This window comes from Cavia porcellus, unplaced genomic scaffold (genome assembly GCF_034190915.1).
Source record: "Cavia porcellus strain 051 isolate PalLab524CR breed Dunkin Hartley unplaced genomic scaffold, mCavPor4.1 scaffold_5, whole genome shotgun sequence".
In the NCBI taxonomy this organism is placed as follows: Eukaryota; Metazoa; Chordata; class Mammalia; order Rodentia; family Caviidae; genus Cavia; species Cavia porcellus.
Window position 1 is genome coordinate 75,698,900 of NW_026947488.1, and position 20,439 is coordinate 75,719,338.

The following is a 20,439-nucleotide window of genomic DNA, read 5'->3' on the forward strand; positions in this document are numbered from 1 at the left end:
TTCACCCGTCTAACGCAGAAGACTTTTTATCAATTTTCATATATAGTTCACATGTTATGACACGTATTAAAGTATGTAATTCGGTGTATTGTAGCATACTCACAGAGTTGTAAAAAAATTACTAATTTAAAACCTTCCCATTCCACCCCCCCCCCCAATAAAACATCTACCAGTACTGTAACCAACATGGCAAAATAGAACCTTAAGAGTCAGATTATTTTGTAAGAGAGAAACAGCTTTTTCTTCTTTCGGAGATAAGCAGCATTTCAAGTTTTCTCCGGCTAAGTGCAGAACCAAACCTGAGTGCTCCCCTCAGCCCAGAAGAAGTGACAGAATATGGAGATGCTGGCTCCAGCTCAGAACCCAGTTTGGGATGAGAGCTGAAAACGTCTGGGAGTGACAGTGTGAGCTGGACATGTGTATCATCCCTCTCTGTCCCCGTTCGGTTCCCAGCTCCAGAGACCCACACACCTGTACACAGTGAGATGGTGATTATAGGAAAAAGAGGCCCCACTAGCTCCATAGAGATCTTTGAATAATTTTTTTTTCCCTTTTCACCAAGAAAAACTACCACTTTGATTTGGTCAACAGCTAGCAAATGAACCTGTCTAGAGGTAAGTGGCTGGTAATATTAGCAGCTGTTACCCACCCTACCTTTCTGAACCCCCTGGAAACCACTAACCTACTTTCTGTCTGTATGTATTCACTTATTCTGGGAATTTCATATAAATACGATCATACAATATATAGCCTTTTGTGATTGGTTTCTTTCACTTGATAAATTTTCAATTTGATCCATGTTGTGGCATGCATCAGGATCTTCTACTTATTGCTGAATAATATTCTCTTGCCTGAATATTTTTTTAATCCATTCATCAGTTTGTGTGGGTTAGTCCCACATTTGGGCTATTATAAATTAATGTGGCTATGATCATTTGTGAACAGGTAATTTGCTGACATATACTTTCATTTCTCTTGGGTATATTCCTAGGAGTAGAATTTCTGACTCATACAATAACTCTGTGTTTAGCATTCTGAGACTCCAAGACTCTTCGAAATAGACTGTTGCATTTTATGTTACCATTAGCAAGGCATAAAAATCCACTACTTGAAAAAAAAACTGAGGTTAACCTCAGAAATCTAGACTACCAAGACTGGAACCAATGGCATGGACTCAGGAACACTAAGCCTAGGATCCTCAGTTGCTAATGCCGACACATAAATCTTACAGATATGTGATATTTAAAGCTTATACCTTAGATCAGAAGCATTTGCATCATCTAGGAGCTTGTTGATATGTAAATTCTCAGTCTCCACCTTAGACTCACTTGATCAGAATCATTTTAATGATTTCAGTGATCTGCATGCACATAACAGTCTGGCAATCAGTGCTGTTCAGCACTTAAAGTAGGTTTCACATTGCATTGCAGAAGGCCTTCCCTGCATACCTATGCCAGATGGGGTTGACAGGTGCTCAAGAATGGCTCAGGAAAAAACAGTCAGGCAGGCAAATTTATCTTCAGGGTCGTCAAGTCAACCAACCATCTGAATTCTTTATTTTCTGTTATCAAAGTTTAATCTTTTTTCTTTCTTAACATATTATCTGGACCCATTTTTTCTTTACTTCACTAAATGGAACTGATTAAACTCTATATTTTGCTTTCTTCTTTTTTTAATTTAAAGAGAATAAAACCAAAGAAAACAAAACATAATAAAACCAATCAAAATAAACCAGTATATGTGATACAGGACTTCAAAATCTTACAAAATCAGCCATAGTTACCATAATGCCTTTTGATGTCTTCAAAATAGCTGCAGATACCTTTGGCCATAGTGAAAATCAAACAGAACAGAATAGAATAAAAACAAAACAATGAATGCAATAAAGGACTTCAAAACAAGCCAACAGGAAACCCAAAATGGCTGCCGTAATAAATGTCTTGAGATCTTTTGAGTAGCTGCTCATGCTGGCAGATTTAACCTAATCGAACAAAACAAAAGAGAATAAAATCCAACCCAACAGAACAATGAAAATTATATGGTTTCCAGGTGGGAACTGCTTCCTGTTGAGGCCTTGTTCTCTCCCTCCTCAGTCCACAAATGGTGCTGACTCATGGAGAGAGGCTTGGGTCTGGCTGTCCCCACACTGGCAGCAACCAGTGCATGATGCTGGTTTCCAAGCAGGAATCACCTCCTGGTGAGGCCTGGTTGTGTCCTTCCACAGTCTGCAAATGGTACTGACTGATGGAGAGGGGCTTCAACCATCTGAATTCTAAATCTTTATTTTTAATATTTTGAACCTTCACACACACACACACACACACACACCAGCCAATGACTTCTCCCTTTCCTATAACACAATGTTTTCTGTACAACATTCCAATTGGCATTATACCACAGGGAACAATGGAGTCCACAATTGTTTGTTTTGCTCAGCTATGAAATGAGAAGACGTAAGTATTTTGGAGAAAATCAAATCAATTGGGGAGTTCAGATCTTTTTCTTGGTATGGACATGACACCAGAGATCATCTTTTTTTATGTCCTATATGCTGCCTGGTACAGAAAAGAGTTAAACAATGAAAAAATAAGAATGAGAAAAAGTGTGCAAATGTCCCTAGGAGTAAAGTTTATATACCAAATGATGGCAGTTTAGTAAGTTAGCTGGTAAGTAGTCTGTCAGCAACAGACAGACCTAAGACAGAGTCAGCTGAGGCTTAAGATAGAGCCAGGTGGATGCAAAAAATACAACACACTGAGTTGAGAGCTAATTTAAACTGTGTAGTTAGGTAAGCTTAGACATCTAAAGGAAAACACAAGATAAAAGGTAAAGAGTTAAGGTAAGAGCTCCAACTCTCAGGAAAATACTTTTTATGTAGAATACACCAAGTTAACAACCACTTTCTACCTCTGGGCTGGACTTTAAGGAATGTTATAAATACAAAATAACCAGTTTCCTTTAAACTCAGGCAACTGAGTATTTAATTTAAAAAGTAAATCTACATTGCAAAGCTTCCTGTGCTCTACTTATCCTATAAGACCAGGATAAAAAACCATTCTGGTACCCCATTGTCTGGGTTCCCCATTATTTCCAATAAGTCTTTTTGTCTGCTATTCATTCTTCAACTTTGTGAGACAGTGAACTAGGGTTTACCTGGTTTGTGCAGTGATAGCTGTTTCAATATTAAAATGCAGGCTTCTCTAGAAGTGGGCTGCAAATCTGGTGCTGAGCGTCCTAAGAGTCAACAAGAAGAAAATACTATGAGTTATGTACTCAGTGCCCATAAAATAGAGACCAACTGGTTGCTCAGGAGTTGCCCAGCCATTTTTAGTGTTGAGATTAAAAAGGAATTTCCTTTTCAGTCCCAAAGCAGAGTCAAATTCACATACCTCACTGAGGTGACAACCTCTTAAGAAACCAAAGAACTCCAGCATGAGCACTCTGGTTAGCACAGGGGTGCTAGCCTTTGAGGGAAGACCTGACACCAGGAAACCACACTATCATACCCACTTGACTCAGAGAGACAAATAGTACTCAAAGGTTTACACCATGTAGACAAACTGCTCTGCTTAGGTAACCGCTTGGATGGGGTTGTCTAATGAGCTCATCTTTGTGGTGTTATTTTTCTTCCTCAGCTATTATCTATCTGCAATCTTCTAAAATTAAATTTATTTTTGGCAAATAGTAAAACTCACAAATATTTACAGGGCACCACATGGTTTCCAGACATGAATATATTGTAATGTTTAAATCATGTTAAAGATACATATACCACCTCATTTATCATTTCTTTAAGGCAAAAATAAATGCTTTTTTCTAACTTTTTAAAATATCCAGTACATTTTTAGCCATAGCCATGCTTCTCTATGATAGCACGCTAGAGCGTCTTATGCTTAGGTAACTATAACTTAGCGCCCATTGATCAACGTCTCTTCATTCCGCCCTTCTCTGTCCTCTCTATGGTCTCCATCATTGTGCTCTCAGCTTCTGTAGGATCAATATTTTTATATCCCAATCTTAAGATTCAAACAAGTGAGTTAAAGGATCCATTCTCTCTTATCTTACAGATGATTAGCTCTAATCCTCTTATACAACTGGAAGCAACAAGACCTTGGAGATCATCTAGGTGATTCTGCATTGTCACCAAGCCAGAAAACCCCACAAACTGGTTGTTTCCATGGGACGGTTACTGTAGACCTTGCCAAAGCAAAAATGCAGATGTCATTTGTAACACAAGCTGTTGGCTACTGAGTCATTAAGATAAAAAGAGTCAAGGTGATGAAAGCTTGTGGAACAAAACAGAGGGCACAGTGTGAGTTATATGCAGGAGGCGTTCGTTTAATGTGATGGAAAGACTAGGAGGCTGATGTTACCTGCAAACCTGGACAAGTCATTAATCTCTCTGAAATTTTCTCACCTACAATAAATAATCAAAGCAATAAACATTTACTAGTTTCTTAATTATTTACACAAATTACTCATGTTGAAACTTGATAATCATTATAAGATAGAGTCTACTATTTTCTCCATTTTACAGGTGAAGAAACTGAGGCACAAAGAGGGTAAGTTACTTGCGCAAGGCCATACAACTGAATCCAGGCAGGCCAGTTGCAGACCCCAAGCTCTGTGAACTAAGAGGACTGTAACAGGCGGGTGTGGGTGACCCTTTCTAACTCCGCTATTAATTTTCTCTCTGTTAAATGGGATAATAACAGAACTGTTGTGGAGATTATGAGATAACACAGGTTAAGTGATCAGCACAGTGCCTAGAGCAAGTGATCAATAAATGTCAGCTATTGCTATTGTTCACACTTTTACTAGTACCATTTTATGGAACAAGTGTCTTCTGTCTTGTCCTCACAGCTGTCTAAGTGCACAGTTAGTCTAACTGAACCGATTAATAAATCCAAACAATGGGTCAATTCAGTCATAAAATCAAGCAGGCATGAGCCGACGCTGGAGGGAATTGCCTGGTTAGTCTTAAGCAACTCTCGCTCTCAAATAGAATTTTCTGCCTTGGTAGAAATGCTGTGCGCCTACACAATGCAGCTAGTGTAGCTGAGGGACTGAATACTTCATATATTTAATTTTACTTGATATAAAAAATTTTTTTGTAGTAGCCACATGTGGCTAGAGGCTACCATGTTGGACAGCTGAGGCTAAAGCTTATCTGGCAGCTGGGAAACCTTATTGAGCAGGCATCATGGTATCAGCCACAAGAAGGAAATTGGAGAGTCCCTCTGGGTACAGCTGTGTTCCTTTGCAGGTGTCTTGAAGAATGTGGACAGCAGGGTGCTCAGACATTGGATGTTCTCCTCTACCTGGTAAGTAGAAATGTGCATTTTAGTGTTGGTGGGAGAAAAGAAGACCATTCTACCTTCCTCATTGGGATGCTGCCAATTGATTCTCAGTAGACTTTGATTCCTTGTTATTGTGTGAAAATTATTCTGGGCAGGGACATTGATATAGTATCATAGCACAGTGATAGTCTATTATTCAAATTCTTGGTTTTACTACCTGTAGAAATTGAAAGGTGATTTCAAGTCAGAGTTTGAATGTTGAATTAGGAAAAAGAAGATCCAAGAAGATGATCAGAGAATCATAGATCTGGAGGGGACGGTCTCCTAAGTGTGTGCATAAATTGGTATCCACAAGTACTTTGCTTTTTGGACTGACTGCTCATGGCTCAAGAGAGGAAAAGCAGTCAGTAAGATGGTGCTAATGTTGCCCTTAGCTCTCCCCTTGGTTCTCCAAGAATTCTGATCACCACACACACACACATATACAAACACCTTTAAATGAAAGAGTTTTCTGATATGAAAATATCAGTGAATACATTTAAGTCTAAGCATGTGACTTCTGCCCTGGCACAAATCACTGGGCTTTGTGTCATGTTCTGATTCGAAATATTCTGGGCAATGTGAAAGCCCCCCACTCTCCTGATCACCACCCCTGCCGCCAGCATTGGTTGGGTGAATAATTCAGTGACTGCCAACATTTCCAGAAAACGAAATTGAAATCTAATGAGGCCTGCTCGTGTTAAACCAATTTTTAAATGATAGTAATTAAGGGAGTTTTTATATAAGAAAGGCTTTGTTTGGATTGCAGTGTTAAAAGCCACACCAGGAATATGAGAGCTTTATACATAAATTATTTGCTCTTCACAGCCTCAAAATCATAACACTGGCCAGTGTTGTGGCAGTGAATGCTAATATAGTAGCCTGTCCTGGCGTTTTCCCCACTCCACCACTGTCCTGTTGAGTTACCTCGGAGAATGCCTTGTGCCAGGGCTGTGACTGCCCAGGCTGTCTGTAAACAGACAGCAGGCCATCTGCCCTCTAGCCTTCCACCCAAACACAGCTGTTGGGCTTCATCCCAGGTCTAGCCATCTGGAGGAAGAACAAAGACTACCCTCTCACCCTCCTCCTGGGTGCCAAGGGGAGCCTAGGGAGTCCTGGCACCCTCTTGGCCTCAGTAAGGTAACGGAAATGGAAGAAGCAGCAAGATCTGGCTACTTGTGACAGGCAGTTCCATCTGTGTGTGAAGATCGATGATCCTTCACTCCCCAAACATGGGTTGACCTCTTGCAAGTGTCAACCTGTGGACCAGACTCCTAGGATGCAAGAATGACAGGCAGTCCCCAGCTTCCAGGAGCTCATCTTCTAGAGAGGGAGGTAGAGTTGTGCACAGCAAAGTCAAGGGTGAAATGATGCTTCACCTAGAGAGAGGGGTCAGAGAGGTAGGTCATCCTGTAAGGGGTGACGTTGGGCCTGACATTTTAAAACAAGTCCACACTGGCTGTCAGTAAGTCATACAGGAAATGGCTGACTAGGAGTTGAGGGCTAGAAGTAGGAAGAGAGGGTGATCAGAAGAGAACTAGTCAGAAGAAATAGAACTACAAGGAAAAAAAAAAAAAAAAAAAAAAACTCAGCAAAATCTTTGAGGGCTGGGGATTTAGCTCAGCGGCATAAGCGCCTGCCTTGCAAGCAGGCAGTCATGAGTTCGATCCCTGGTACCAATAAAAAGGAAAAATCAAAAAAAAAAAAAAACTCAGAAATAGAACTACAGCAGGTCTTCATGCCCAACAGGAACAAAAGGCAGTTAGTTAGTGCAGGGCTGACAGTGTGAGAGGCCCTTAGGCAGCTTGTTACTGCATAAAGATTCTTGAGGTGGTAGGTAAGAGGAGGGATTTGAAGCAACAAAACTAATTAAGAGCAGTCATAGGAATCCAAAAGAGCAATAATGATGTCTAAACAAAGTGATGGTGGAGATGAAGAGATAAGTTTGAGGGAGTAGTCTTTACTAAAAGTATTATCTTTAAATCAGTCCAGTTTCCAAATGATTCAACCTTTAACTCTAAGTGCTACAAAGGAGTAACTCAAAACTACTCTTCAGTATATCTGGAACTTCTCTATAGATACATGGTTCAAATGTAGGAGCAGCTGGTGCCTCGGTGGGTTCAAGAACTGCATGGCAGGGCGGGAGCTATAGCTCCATGGCATAACATCTCCCTGGCAAGCACAAAGTCATGAGTTCAGTTCCTGGTACCCACGAAAAAAGGAGTGCATAGGAGCCAAGATAGTGTAAGGGTACCATCACCATAATGCCCCTCTCAGAAAGGTTATTTGCAAGAATATCTGACTTTTGGAGTTGACTCAAATCCTCACTGTTTTGACCATGATTTTCATTTCAGTAGGGTCTCAGGGCCACCAGAGTTCTGCCTTCTGCAGATAGCTCACTGACCTGGCTATGGTCAGTTTTTGGGTATTTTGGGCCTGGCTGGGAGAAATTCCAAACAGTGAAGGCAGGTCAACTTCAGCCACTTACCTTTTTCTGTTCTCTGTAAGTACAAAGCTACTCACAAGGCCTGACATGTCAGAGGCCAATGGCAGGTTAATGTCTTCATTCACAGGGGAAGAAAGGTGTCATGATCTGAATGTTTGTGCTCCTTCCCAAATTTATGTCAAAACTTAATCCCCAATGCAATACTATAAAAGGTGGGACCTTTAAAAGGCGATCAGGTCATGCTGCCTCCTTCCTCGTGAACAGGATTGAGGCCTTTATGAAAGACACTTTATACAGTGTTCATCCATTTCTGCCTCATCTGCCATCTGAGGACGTGACAAGATCCCATCTTAGAAACATCTTAGAAACCTCACTAGACACTGAACTGCCATTACCTTGATCTTGGATTTCAAGCCTCCAGAAGTGTGAGGAATACTTTTTCTGCTTTTCTGTTTATAGGCTATCTAGTCTATATTCTTATAATAGCAGGAATAGATTAAGGCAAAAGCAAAGGCCCTTTCTCTTTCTCCCTTTCTGACCTCCTTCAAGTACACAGAGTTCATCATTTCGGGAGGTCTCACAGACGACGGGTCTCTCAGAAAAGCAGAGACTGTTAGTGACAATCTGATTTAAGACAGAAAAGGAAACAAATGATAACACAGCCCCTTCTCTTAGACACATTCAGTGAATTCTTACTGGCTACAAAGAGAGACCAAGGCCTGGCTATAAACCTGTTTCAAATTATAAAAATAGTTTTCCAAGCATTTTGCTACTTTTCTCTTTGCATATTTTTGGCATTTTTGAAAATGAGATGTGAAGAACTGCAGTAGACCTAGAAGCCAAATTAAATCTTCCTTTTCAATGTTATCTACCTTGTTGAATCTTTACACACTTTTTATTTCTAATTATCATCTGTTCCCCATATCTTTGTACAGTTAAATAATAATTAATTTGTAGCACACAAATAAAACTAATTCACTGAAAACTCATACCCTTTTTTATTTCTCACTGATGAATCAATTTCAATTCTGATTCATTCCTTTTCAGTTATAACACATAAGATTTTAAAAATTACAACTACCAGAAATAACCACTGGTTGTTTTTCTATTCTCCCTTCTTTTTTTTTCTTCCAATTTTTCAAGCTCTTGTGCCACTGTTGCTTCTTTCTAAGGCGAGGGATTGTATTTCACAAGTTTCTTAAATATATACTTTTTATCATTTTAACGCTTGTATTTTAGATACTTTTTGTTATTAGTCTTACAGCCTAAATAAGACTTATAAAAACAAAATAGGTTTAGTTATTAATTTAGCTTATTTCTAATTTCATACACATAAAAATCAAGTCAGTGTTAGAAGAAATGGCAAATTAATCCTACAACTTTCAAAGCATTGCTGGAAAGTCCAAGAATTACCATTTAGTCATTGTTTTGGAGAATTTTTCTTGTTATTAATCTCACATTTAAAAAAGAGAGAGAATATTTTCTGAGCAATTGTGTTTTAAAAATCACACTGTGTTTCAGCCTCAACACAGCGATTCCCACAGCACTGATCTTTGTGAAGTCCCCCAGTTCCAGGAGCCTCAACATCTTCATGTATAAATAGGCTCCTGAGAAGTAAATGATCTGGAGATCACAAAGTTTCGTGTTGCATAGTTCTTTCACTTAAAATGCTGCTGCTTCGTTCTGTGTGATGCAGCACACACTCTGTGCTCCCACGATGGAGCCCCACCGCTCCCATTCCTGTGTCCCTGACCTCTCCCTCTCCCCGCTGCCATGAGGCACTCTCACTCTGGTCCTTGAATCATGCCTTCCAGCCAGAGAACCTTCAACAGTCTACCCATATTCTTTCCTTGGACCAGAAGGCCAGATCACATGACTTCCTTTCACTTTGTCTGGAAATTGCTCTGTCTAAAGATTTCTCAGCATTTCTTTCACTTCATTTATTCCAGATCCTTCAAATCCCACTGTGTTCTCATGTTCAGAATCTCAGCAGATGGTCCTCTAAAAGGGAAAAATGTGTTGTGGTATTCAACTCCCTTGCCTGATCCTTCACTTACCTATCCTTGAAATCTTTTTCACATTCTACCTTCTTCTGAGCCTTTACATTTATTTTTATTTTTGAAATATAGTGACTTGCGTAACCATAAATATCTTACTCTTTTTTTTTGCTTGAAATATAAGTTCATCACTCCAAAGACAAACTCTGTGTCTTTAGACAAATGCTGAGGTCTTCATTGTAATAGTCCTTTTTGATTTTTGTTAAAGAAATATTTTAAGAAATTCAAAATTCAATTTTATGGAAAAACATACAAACATGGAATTAGCATATTTTAGAGGGAGAAAAGACCTTTGAGAGGATGCAATGTCTCAATTTTATAGATAAGAAGCCAACAGTGCAGATGGGATGCACAAGTCATGTTACCAGTACGGCAGAGTCAAATCCAGAGGCAGTTAGAGCCACCTCCACAGTCTCCTCTACCTCAGTCTCTTCAATTCTAAAGTACAAGGTGTAACATAACTGCAGAGTAAAATACCAGGCTCACAGGAATGTTAGGAAAGATATGTGATTTAATACATATCTGGACTGAGAATGGAGAAGATCCTATAGTTATATAACGTAGTCATTTCTTTTGAAATTAAAAAAAAAAGTTTGAGGCAGTCTCTTTGCTGAGCTAGTCTATGGGGAGGGGAGAACAGTGTGAGGTAAAAGGTCATTGCCAATAAGAAAGATCTATTGGAGCTGAACGTACACCATGGTCAAACCCTGGGCTTGGCCCTCTCTCACAACAGGATCTCATTCAGTCCTCTTAACAACTCTTCAAGCTGGCCACTATGATTTCCATTTTCTAACAAGGATACTGAATGTCAGAGAACTTAAGCAAATAATCTGATATGATTCCACTCATAAATGATATCCAATGAAATGAAAAAAACAAAGAACTATTGCTCCAGGCTTGTTGGGGGTAATTGTCTTTGATGCATGGTCAGGCTTGTTAGGAGTGAGGCAGAGGACAGCTAAGAAACCAGGAGAGAGACCGGCAGCTAAGATGGTACCAGGGCTGACTACTTTCCTACTGCTGTCTTGTTCTACAGAGTACAGGCAGTGTCAAAACCACGAAGAGAGTCGAGGTGAGGAAGATGTAGAGAGAGACAGAAACAGAGACAGACCGACAGACAGAGAATGCTTCTGATGTATGATAGACTTCTCTGGCTTTTATGAGGGCCACTTCAGATTGGGTGTCTGGGGTCACTGCAGTAGACAGGGTAGAAGACGGCAGGCTCCTTAACAGTTTTTTCTTAACATTCTTTGCTTTTTGATGAGGTACACATTCACTACGAGGATATGAAGTCAGTATTAATCTTTCACAAACTGGGCTAACCCATGGCAGTGCAAGATACATTATTCATTGAGTCTGAATGACCACTATCTTGCTAGAGAAGCAAAAGCTGGCAGCTCATGCTGGAAAAAAATTAGGAGCTATTTTTCCATCTCCCAAAGGGAACGCTCTTAGGAAGCAAGGAGAAAAGGAGTACACACAGACATATATCCATATATATTACATGTGCACACACACATACACAAGTACTCACAGCATGGCAATTTTAGCAAGAACCAAACTACAGAAATTTTGTTTTATTTCTTATTCCAGACTGAGTTTTCTTGGAAGCACTCTCCAAGATGAAGGGCAGTGTACAGGAAGTTTGTTCTGCAGTGCCCTTGGGGTCAACATTTTCAGAAGGGAAAAAAATCAAGATACAAAGCAGGTCCAAAGTTGATCTGATAGTCTCAGCCAGTCCCAGGAGTCTTGACGATGAAACAACCCACCAGCGTGTCCACATGAAACCTATACTTCCATCTCAATCAGTTATTGAGTATGGGATACTAAGGACAAGTTTGTTTCCGGGTATCTGAGGCAAACCCTAAACAGATCAATGCCTGAAGGCTTTCTGCTGCATATGTGCTAGCAAAAAATTCTTCTTTTAAGAGAGATCTGTGGTCCCACCACTTAGATCACTATAGATCTGATCTTAACTTACTTACGTGCTCAAATCACTTTTGCCTCTGGGTTTTAACCCTCCCAAATGGACTATTTAGATCTCCAAAATTTCTTTTAGCTCTAAAATCTTGAATTTCATAAATCAAATTCCATGTTCACAGTCTAGCTTGTACTTTGTCAAAAGTAGGAAATAATCATGTTTTATATAAAAATATGACATGTAACATAGTCAAGATTAAAATTACACATGCATACTCTACCTGAAAGTCTTCTTGTTCCTTTTGTCATACTAGGAGTTTGTCATACTGAAAGCAAAAGCAAGAGGAAAAACCCAGAGTGATTAGATAAGAACTGCTTCTTGTGCAGCTTCAGGAGCTGTGAAGGTGGCCATACAATGTGTGTCCCTGGAATATGAAATGTAAAACTCAGGCTGCTTACTTAAGACTCTAGATGTTTCAGACTTTTCATCTAGCAGTGAGAGTTGGCTTTTTCTCTCTCAAAATATGATGATGAGGTCCAAATGTAGGAACATTAAGGGGAAAAAGCCCTCTTTCCTTTCTTCCTTTATCAGCCAGCCCACAGGATCTTCCACCTCCTCTCCTGCTAGATTTTTCAAGGCTCATGTGGGCATCTGCAGCGTGGAAAGCAGATGGCAGTTCTCTTGAGTCTGCTTGTTCTACTTTAACAGCCTCTTTAAAAATGCTTCCTAGAAGAGGATGTTGCAGGTGGGGTCAGCATGATCAAACAGCAAATTCAGATCATCTGAGAACAAGAGAGTGCCAAACACCAAGTAGACATAAAAGCCAAACTCCAGGTCTATCACCAGCTAAAATATGTGACATGGTGAAACAAATCTAGCAAGTATGTCTCTATATTTGTTTAAGTTGTAGAAATAGTCACCAATTTGCAAGTAGGGGTGGTGGGCAGGAAAAGTTCTGATGTCTAGTAGAGCTTCCCATTGCTAAGACTGTGAGCATATCTTTGTGAGCATATCTTTGTCTCGTGGTGAGAATCTCAGGATGGCCCAACTTGGTTACTTGGCTACTAAGGGAAAACAGTTAAGGAGGCGTGGATATGAAGAAAGGAAGATATTACGAGACTCTCGAGAAGAATAAAGATAGAGTGGTCCATTGGTTTTTAAATGCCAGTCTGCAGGGTGAGAACAAGCTGACTGCTTTAGAATCCCTGGGGAAGCTTGTTAAAAACAGACATTTATAAAACTTATTCCCAGAAATTTGGATACAGTATCAAATTCTCTTGCTTGACACTGATACTACTAGGTTTAGGAACTAAAGGGGTAGTTAATGTGTAAGATTTAAAAGATTAGAATGCATACATTATTCAGATTTATGGTTATTAAGCATCGTCTTCTGAGAATTTGCTCAGCTCAGTTATGTAGGATTTATGAGTACATAGAGCACATATTATGATGGTTAATCTCGTCAATTTGACTAGATTAAGAGACAGTTGGTAAAGTATACTTCTGGGCAAGTCTGCGAGATGTTCCAGAGACAGCTGGCACATGTGTTATTGAGCTAAACAGGGAAGACTAGCTCTGAATGTAGGCAGCACCATCCAACAGGCTGGGGGCCCTAAGGAAACAAGGTTGAGCATGACAAAAATTAAATTAACTCGTAAGTTTGTAAAAGAAAAACAAGTTCAATGAAAGTATGCATGTAGCACTTACCACAGTGTATGATACATAATAGTAAATATAGAATGTTTAACTAGCGAAATGTAACTTTTTTTCCAAAAATATTTCTCTCTCCCTTCCTACCACAGTGTTTTAATTCTACATGACAAATTCCTTTTTTGGATTTTGAATTATTTCCCAGTTTAAAGTCTCTTTTATTAAAGAAATCATTTAAAAAGGCTTAAGCCTTTAATAGTTAACCTAGGAAAAAGAAAAATATAAACAGGGGACAGTGGCTAGATGAAAGGGCAGAAATTAGAAAAAAGAGCGTTCCATCGGGGCTAACTTTCATATACTGGCACCATTTTCTAGAACCTACTATCTTGAAAGTGGACCAGCAGCCCATGAGCCTTGAATGATCTTACGACCTTTCCAAGCCCAGGTCACCTCCACTCAGAGGATCGTCTTACCTCTTGACAGCAGGTAAGTGAGAAAAAAGACTATGGAGAAGATACCTCTGCTTCGCAAATTCTTGGTCTTTACAGAACCCATGTTTTGTTTGGAACCTCTGCTCATGTTCCATCGGTGAAATCCACACACTTGGGCCATCCAGGCATATGTAGAAGGTGGAAGATGCTGGGAAATGTAGCCCCTGGCTATGCAGGGGAAATCAGGATTCTCCAGGTAGAGAAGACTCCAGACAATATGACAGCCCATTCATGGAGAGGACTCAGTAGTAGGAAGACACGGCTTGGGGAAAAAAAACCAACATATAGATTCTCCCAAACAAATTATTTGTTCCCAAGAGATAGAAAAATGTTAAGCTGGAGGACAAGTTTAAGAAAAGGGAAAACAGTGGAAGAATTATAAGAAATTAACAGTAGAAGTCTTGGGCCTAAAAATTGAGAAATGATTCCAGAAGAAGGTAGAGAGGTCAACTATAAGTGACTCTCAGATACAGATTTGAGTTTTCAGAGATATCACAAAGATGGTTGACCACAAAAGACTTACACCCTCCCCCCGCATTGCCAGCCAGGGGGCCTTACCCCTAGGTGACCATGGGATTGCCTCTCACCCATGGAATATGAGCGGAAGAATCTTGTCAAGGGGCAAGTGGTACAAAAACAGATATATTTCCTCTACCGTCTGTTTCTCTACCTGCCAGCTGCAAATGGACTAAGATGAAGAAGGATTCACCAGGCAAAAGGGGCCTGGACCTTTGAATAATTATAGGGAAAGTGTAGAATCTGCCTTGGACTTGAGCAAATGGAAAAGAAGCCTAATAGATGTAGTTAAGACTCTGGGATTATAGCATTTGTTGCTTTTCACTGCTAACTTTATTTAACACATTAAAAGGTCAGAAGAGGCCCACAGGGAGCTGAGGAAATTCAAAAACGAAGGTGATGACTCATTTTAACTTCTGCATCTTACAAATAAGAAACCTACAGATAGGTGTAGGTGTCTGATAATACAGACACCACAAATATCTCTTTAGGCAAATGCCAAGGTGAGGAATCCCACCCCCAGTCTCTGCCTAGGCTTCTGGCTCAAGACTTTTAGAGGACTTATTTATGTTATTCAAGGTTACCACCTATCATCTCTTAAATGATTTCTATTCTAGATAAAAAATATAGGGAGATAGGAAGGAGACTGGGTCTTTAGTGTTTGGGAAAACAGAAAGGCCAAACAACAGACTCAGATAAGCAGGAGAAAATCTTGGTTGCAAAGAAGGGAAAGAGTTGAGGCAGTACTGTAAGAGAGCATTGTTTTGTCTCTGACCTTTGGGTTTGTTTCTTCAGTTTGGATAATTTGTTGATGGGGTCTAAGTAGGCAGTCCTGGACATAGCGTTCAGTTTGGGACTAGGAACTAGGAAGAGTTGAGTTATCCTGCATAAAAATATCACTAAGAAAGTTACATTGTTTTCTGATGGTAAGGCACTGGTCTAGCATTCATGAAGTCCTGGGTTTGATCCCCAATACCAGCAAAACAAATCAACAAAACACGTAGATGTAAAAAAAGAAGTGACAGTGAGATCCTGGCCTAAAATATCAGAGATTTGTGTGATGAGGATATTTGTGTTGGTCAGGTGAGAGGGCAGCAAGCAACCGTGACATCCATGAAATACTAATGCATGAAACTCCAACCCTCCAACCGTTTACATGTAGTTCACAGAGAGGAGGCTTTCACAGCAGAGGCATCTTCTGCAGGAATTTTTCAGGGATGTTCAAGGAAGGGCTACAGTTACACAAATGAGTTGACTAAAACTGTGGAACAAGGACAGCATGTACAGGTAGGAGGGGACCCATAAACAGAATCGATCCAGGTGGAGCTCAGAATCACAGATGGATATCCAATCCACAGAGTGTTCACTGAGTACCCGCTCTGTGTCCGGCACTATTCCAGGGCACGAGGGCAATGCTTAGAATAGACAAGGTTCCCTGGGAAGTCACAGTCTAGTGCAGTGACAAGCAATAAAGAAGGGAACAAATAAACGGAAGAGAAAACAGCGGAGGATGTGATGGTGGCTGTGGTCTATTGGAACGGCTGGTCGCCAGGCAGAGATCACAGCGAAGCCCTCCAGGGTGTCTGAGTCTCCATCCCCCTGTTGGGGGCTAGCTAGCCAGGCCTGAGAGGAGAGTGACCCAGGACACAGGTAGGGGCTTTGCAGAGGAATCCTGCTAAGCCCATCTCCCTGTGATGATGTAATGTTTCTCAGCAGACAATACCCATGCACTGAGCCCTTCTTTGTATGCTACCAGGATATATTTGCTGCTGAGAAGGAGAAAATCAAGGTATGGATTCTGCTTCTGTTGAGTCCCTAAGGGAAAGGCAGTGAATTACTTGATCTCTGGCTTCCCAGGGACAGAAGAAGAACAGAATGGGCCAGAAGGCTCCGAAGCCCCCTAGCTGTCCGGGGAAAGATGCGCTCCACCCTGGCAGGGGACCGCGTCTCCTGGAGGTGGCTCCTGGTTGGCGGGCGATGATTCCTGGTCCTGCGGGCAGTGCCAGGGCGCCGCTCCGGGTGCCAGGAGGTGCTGAGCCCCGCGGCCGCGCCGCCAGAGACGGAGGGAAGGAAACGAAGCAGCTCCATCTAGTGTCCTTAGCAGGCACGACCAAGGGCATCGGGACGGTTAGGGTTGGTGAACCCCCTTTTGGAGGGCGACTCTCTGTCCTCCGTCAAGAAAAAACATTACTGAAAAAGCCAGAGCTGCTAGGTTGTGGGAAAATAGCTCGAAGTGCAAATGACCTCATCTTTGACCGGGAACCGAGCCTGGAACGAGAGAAGAATAAGCTGTTTTAAGGCCTGACTTCCCCACGACGTGCAGGGGAGCCCGAGTCCTTGCAGGCTCCGGGACTCCCCAACCTCCTGAGCAATTAGGGAGGCACGTAAACTCGGCCCTGCTCGTGTATGACTTTTGAACCGTTGTGCACGTCTTTGTGATTGATGCATGTGTAGGCATCACATACCTTCAACTTCGGTAAATCATGCCCAAGTGTTTTCCCAAGGAAACCTTCACTCTCTGAGTGAGTTCTCTTTGCTCCTTATCGTCTGCAAAATGGGATATTGTCATTGTCATTTTCATTTTGTCATTTTCTGGTAGTTGTAGTAACGATGTTCTGTGGTGTTTGAATGTACATTTTCCTAGTTAGCAATGAAGTCAATCTATCCTGAGTTCCTTGGCTATTGGATAGTCTCCTTTGTGAATAACTTGTTTAAGAATATTGACCATTTTCGAAGGTGCATCTGCTTAATTATTCCTGATGGTTCTTTGTGTAGTCTGGTTAAGAAACTTTGCTAGTTACACATGTTACAGTATATGATTTGTTGTGGTTTGATTTTTTTATGTCTCTAGATGAATGGAGGCTCTTAACTGGAATCAAATACTTTTCTTTTATGATTTGAGCTTTTGTGTCATATTTTTGAAATATTTCTCTATCATGGGAGCAAGAAGATATTAAACTCTATTATCTTTCAAAAGCTTTGTTGGTTTGCCTTTTGCATTTAGTCCTGAATTTCCTAGAACTGACATTTATAGGACAGAAAACAGCAGTCAAATTTTATGTTTTTCAACATAGTTCTAGTTCTTTCATACTTTTTTATCAGATTGAAGATCTTCTTCCCCCTTTTCTACAGTATCATTCCTATCATAAATCATGTACTCATTTGTGTGTGAACTTGCTTTGGAATGATCTGTTCTTCTATTTTCTATTCTAGCTTACCTCACTCAGTATTAAGTTGCCCTTAGTACTGGAACAAATATGTCATCGTATCATGGAAAGCAAATCATCTCTTTTTGTTCTTCAACAGAGTCCAGGCCATTCAGAAGCCCCTGTATTTCATATGAAATTTGGAGTCATAAGTTTGTATTAAATCTGTAGGACGTGGGGGGATGATTATCATTTTCATAATATTAAGTATATAATCAATGAATATGGCATGTCTTCTCTTAGGGTCTTTAATTTTGGACATCTTTCTTAGCTTTATTTCTAGGTATTTGATATTTTATACTTCTGTAAATATTCTGTTTTTAAAAAAATAGAACTAGAGGAAAGCCAGAGGTTTTCCATATACATTACACACACACACACACACACACACACACACACGCACGCATGCACACACGAGACCTCTTCCACTATTGGTATGTCTCACCAGAGTGAGAGAGTTGTGATAACTGATGAAGTTATGCTAACACATCATTGTAACCTAGTCTGTAGTTTACACTGGAATTCACTCATGTTGTATAAATGCTATAAGTTTTAACAAATGTGCTGACACATATCCAGAACGATAATACACAGAGCATTTTCACTGCCCTAGAAATGCTCCGTGCTGTGTGTGCTAGAAGGAAGGCCCTTCTAGCAACTGACCGTCACTCATCCTTCTACTGTCTCCATAGTTTTGCCCTCTCCAGAACACCCGCTAGTTGGAATCCAGGTTTCTTTCACTTAGTAATATATATTTGCAGATTTGTCATGTATTTTCGTGGCATGGTAGCTCATTTCTTTTCCATGCTGAATACTGTTCCATCATCTGGATAGAACACAGTTCACCCATTCACCTACTGAAGGACAGTATGGTTGCCTCATTTTTGCCTGGCTACCCATGAACTATCTGTGCTCTAGCATTTGTGTGAATACCAAGAAACAGAAGCTTTAGGTCATAGGTTAAAGTATGTGTAGTTTTAGAAAATTCTACCAAACTGCCTTCCAAATGGCTACACCATTTTGCAGTCCCAGCACCAATGAATGAGAGCGCTTGTCGCTCCACATCTCTGTTAGGACTCAGTGTTGCCACGATTCCGTGTTTTGTCCATTCTAGTAGGTACACAGTGAAATCTCATTGGTTTTTGAATGTGGTGCTCCCTATGACATACGATGTTGAGTATCTTTCCATATGCTTATTTGCCATCTGTATATCGTCTTTATTGAGGCATGTAAGTCTTTCATCCATTTTTTATTCCTTTATTAGATTATTTTTTCCTTTTCTTTTCTTTTCTTTTCTTTGTACTAAGGATTGACTCAAGGCTCTCCCACTAAGCCACATTCTCAGTCCTCTTTATTATTTTTAAAAATTTTCAAACACTACTTCACTAAGTCACTAAATTGCCCAGGCTGGGCTTGAACTTGCAATTCTCCTGCCTCAACCTACTAGAGTTCTGATCCTACAGATGTACACCATCATGTCTGGCCTCAGATGTGACATTAGTAAGTATCTTTTCCCAAGTCTTTGGCTTGCATCGCCATTCTCTTGACTGTCTTGTACAGCAGACTTTTTTAATTGTAGTAAAATCTAGTTTATCAGTTATTTCTTCATGAATCACATCTTGGATTGTATCTAAAAAGTCATCAACATATTCAAAGTCATCAAGATAGTTTTCTGTGGTATATCTTAGTAGTTTTATAGTTTTTCAGTTTACATTTAGTTCTATGATCCATTATAAGTTAATTTTTCTGAAGAAGGTAAGGTCTGCATTTAGATTCTTTCCCTTCCCTTCCTCTTTTTCCTCCTCCTCTCCACCCCACCACTCTGCTCCTGCTCCTACTCCTTATTCTCCTTCTCTTTCCCCTTCTCCTCCTCTTCTTCCTCATTCTTCATTACATGTGGCTGTCCAATTGCTCCAGCATCATTTATTAAAGACTATCTTTCCTCCATTGCCTTGACTTTGCTCCTTTGTCAGATCGGTATGTATATGTGGATGTATCTCTGGTCTTTCCATCCTGCTTCATTGATCTCCTTGTGTACTCTTGCTGATATTGCACTCTCTTGATTATTGTAGCTGTGTAATAAATCCTGAGGTTTGGCAGCATCAGTGCTTCCATTTTGTTCTGCTTCCATGTTATATTGGCTGTTCTGGGTCTTTTGCCTCTTAAAAACTCATAAAATAAATTTCTTGATAACCAGAAAATAACCCATGGGGATTTTGATTTGTATTGTGTCAAATTCTTGGATGAAGTTGGGAGAACAGGTATCTTAACAATATTGACATTTCCTTCCAATAAATATGGAACATCTTTCTATTTATGTACTTTTTTAATCAAACTTTTGTGATTTTTCTGAGTAGTTCCTGTACATATTTTGTTAAGATTTTTATCAATTTTTCTTTTATAAAGTGTTACTATAAATAGTATCATGTTCTTAATTTTATTTATTTTTTTGTCTTTTTGAGACAGGATTTCACTACGCATTTCAGGCTACCCTGATCTCACTTTGTAGCTCAGGCTTGCCTCACACTTGCAGCAATCCCCCTGCTTCAGCCTCCTGAACCCTGGGATTACAGGTGTGCGTCACCATGCCCAGATGTATTTTTAATTTTAAATTCTGCTTTTTCATTGCTAATATATAGGGAAGTGATTGTTTTGTGTGTATTTTACCTTGCATCTGTCCCCTTACAATAATTATTTTTGTAAGTACTCTGTCGATTCAGATTTTCTATATAGACAATCATGTGATCTGTAAACGATTTCAGTTTCCTTTCTCTCCACTCCATTTGTTTACCTTTAATTTTCTCTTCTTGTCT

General features: G+C 40.2%; 1 long non-coding RNA gene across 1 annotated transcript in view; it reads right to left on the minus strand.

Moving 5' to 3' along the window:
* LOC134475896 (uncharacterized) overlaps positions 1-12,184 on the minus strand; it is a 55,525-nt gene extending 43,341 nt beyond the window's left edge. The window contains exons 1-2 of the long non-coding RNA XR_010047222.1: positions 12,044-12,184; positions 3,154-3,234 (exon numbers count right to left, since the gene is read on the minus strand). This is a non-coding gene — a long non-coding RNA (uncharacterized LOC134475896). The remainder of the gene's footprint in view (positions 1-3,153; positions 3,235-12,043) is intronic.
* Positions 12,185-20,439: the final 8,255 nt, after the last annotated feature.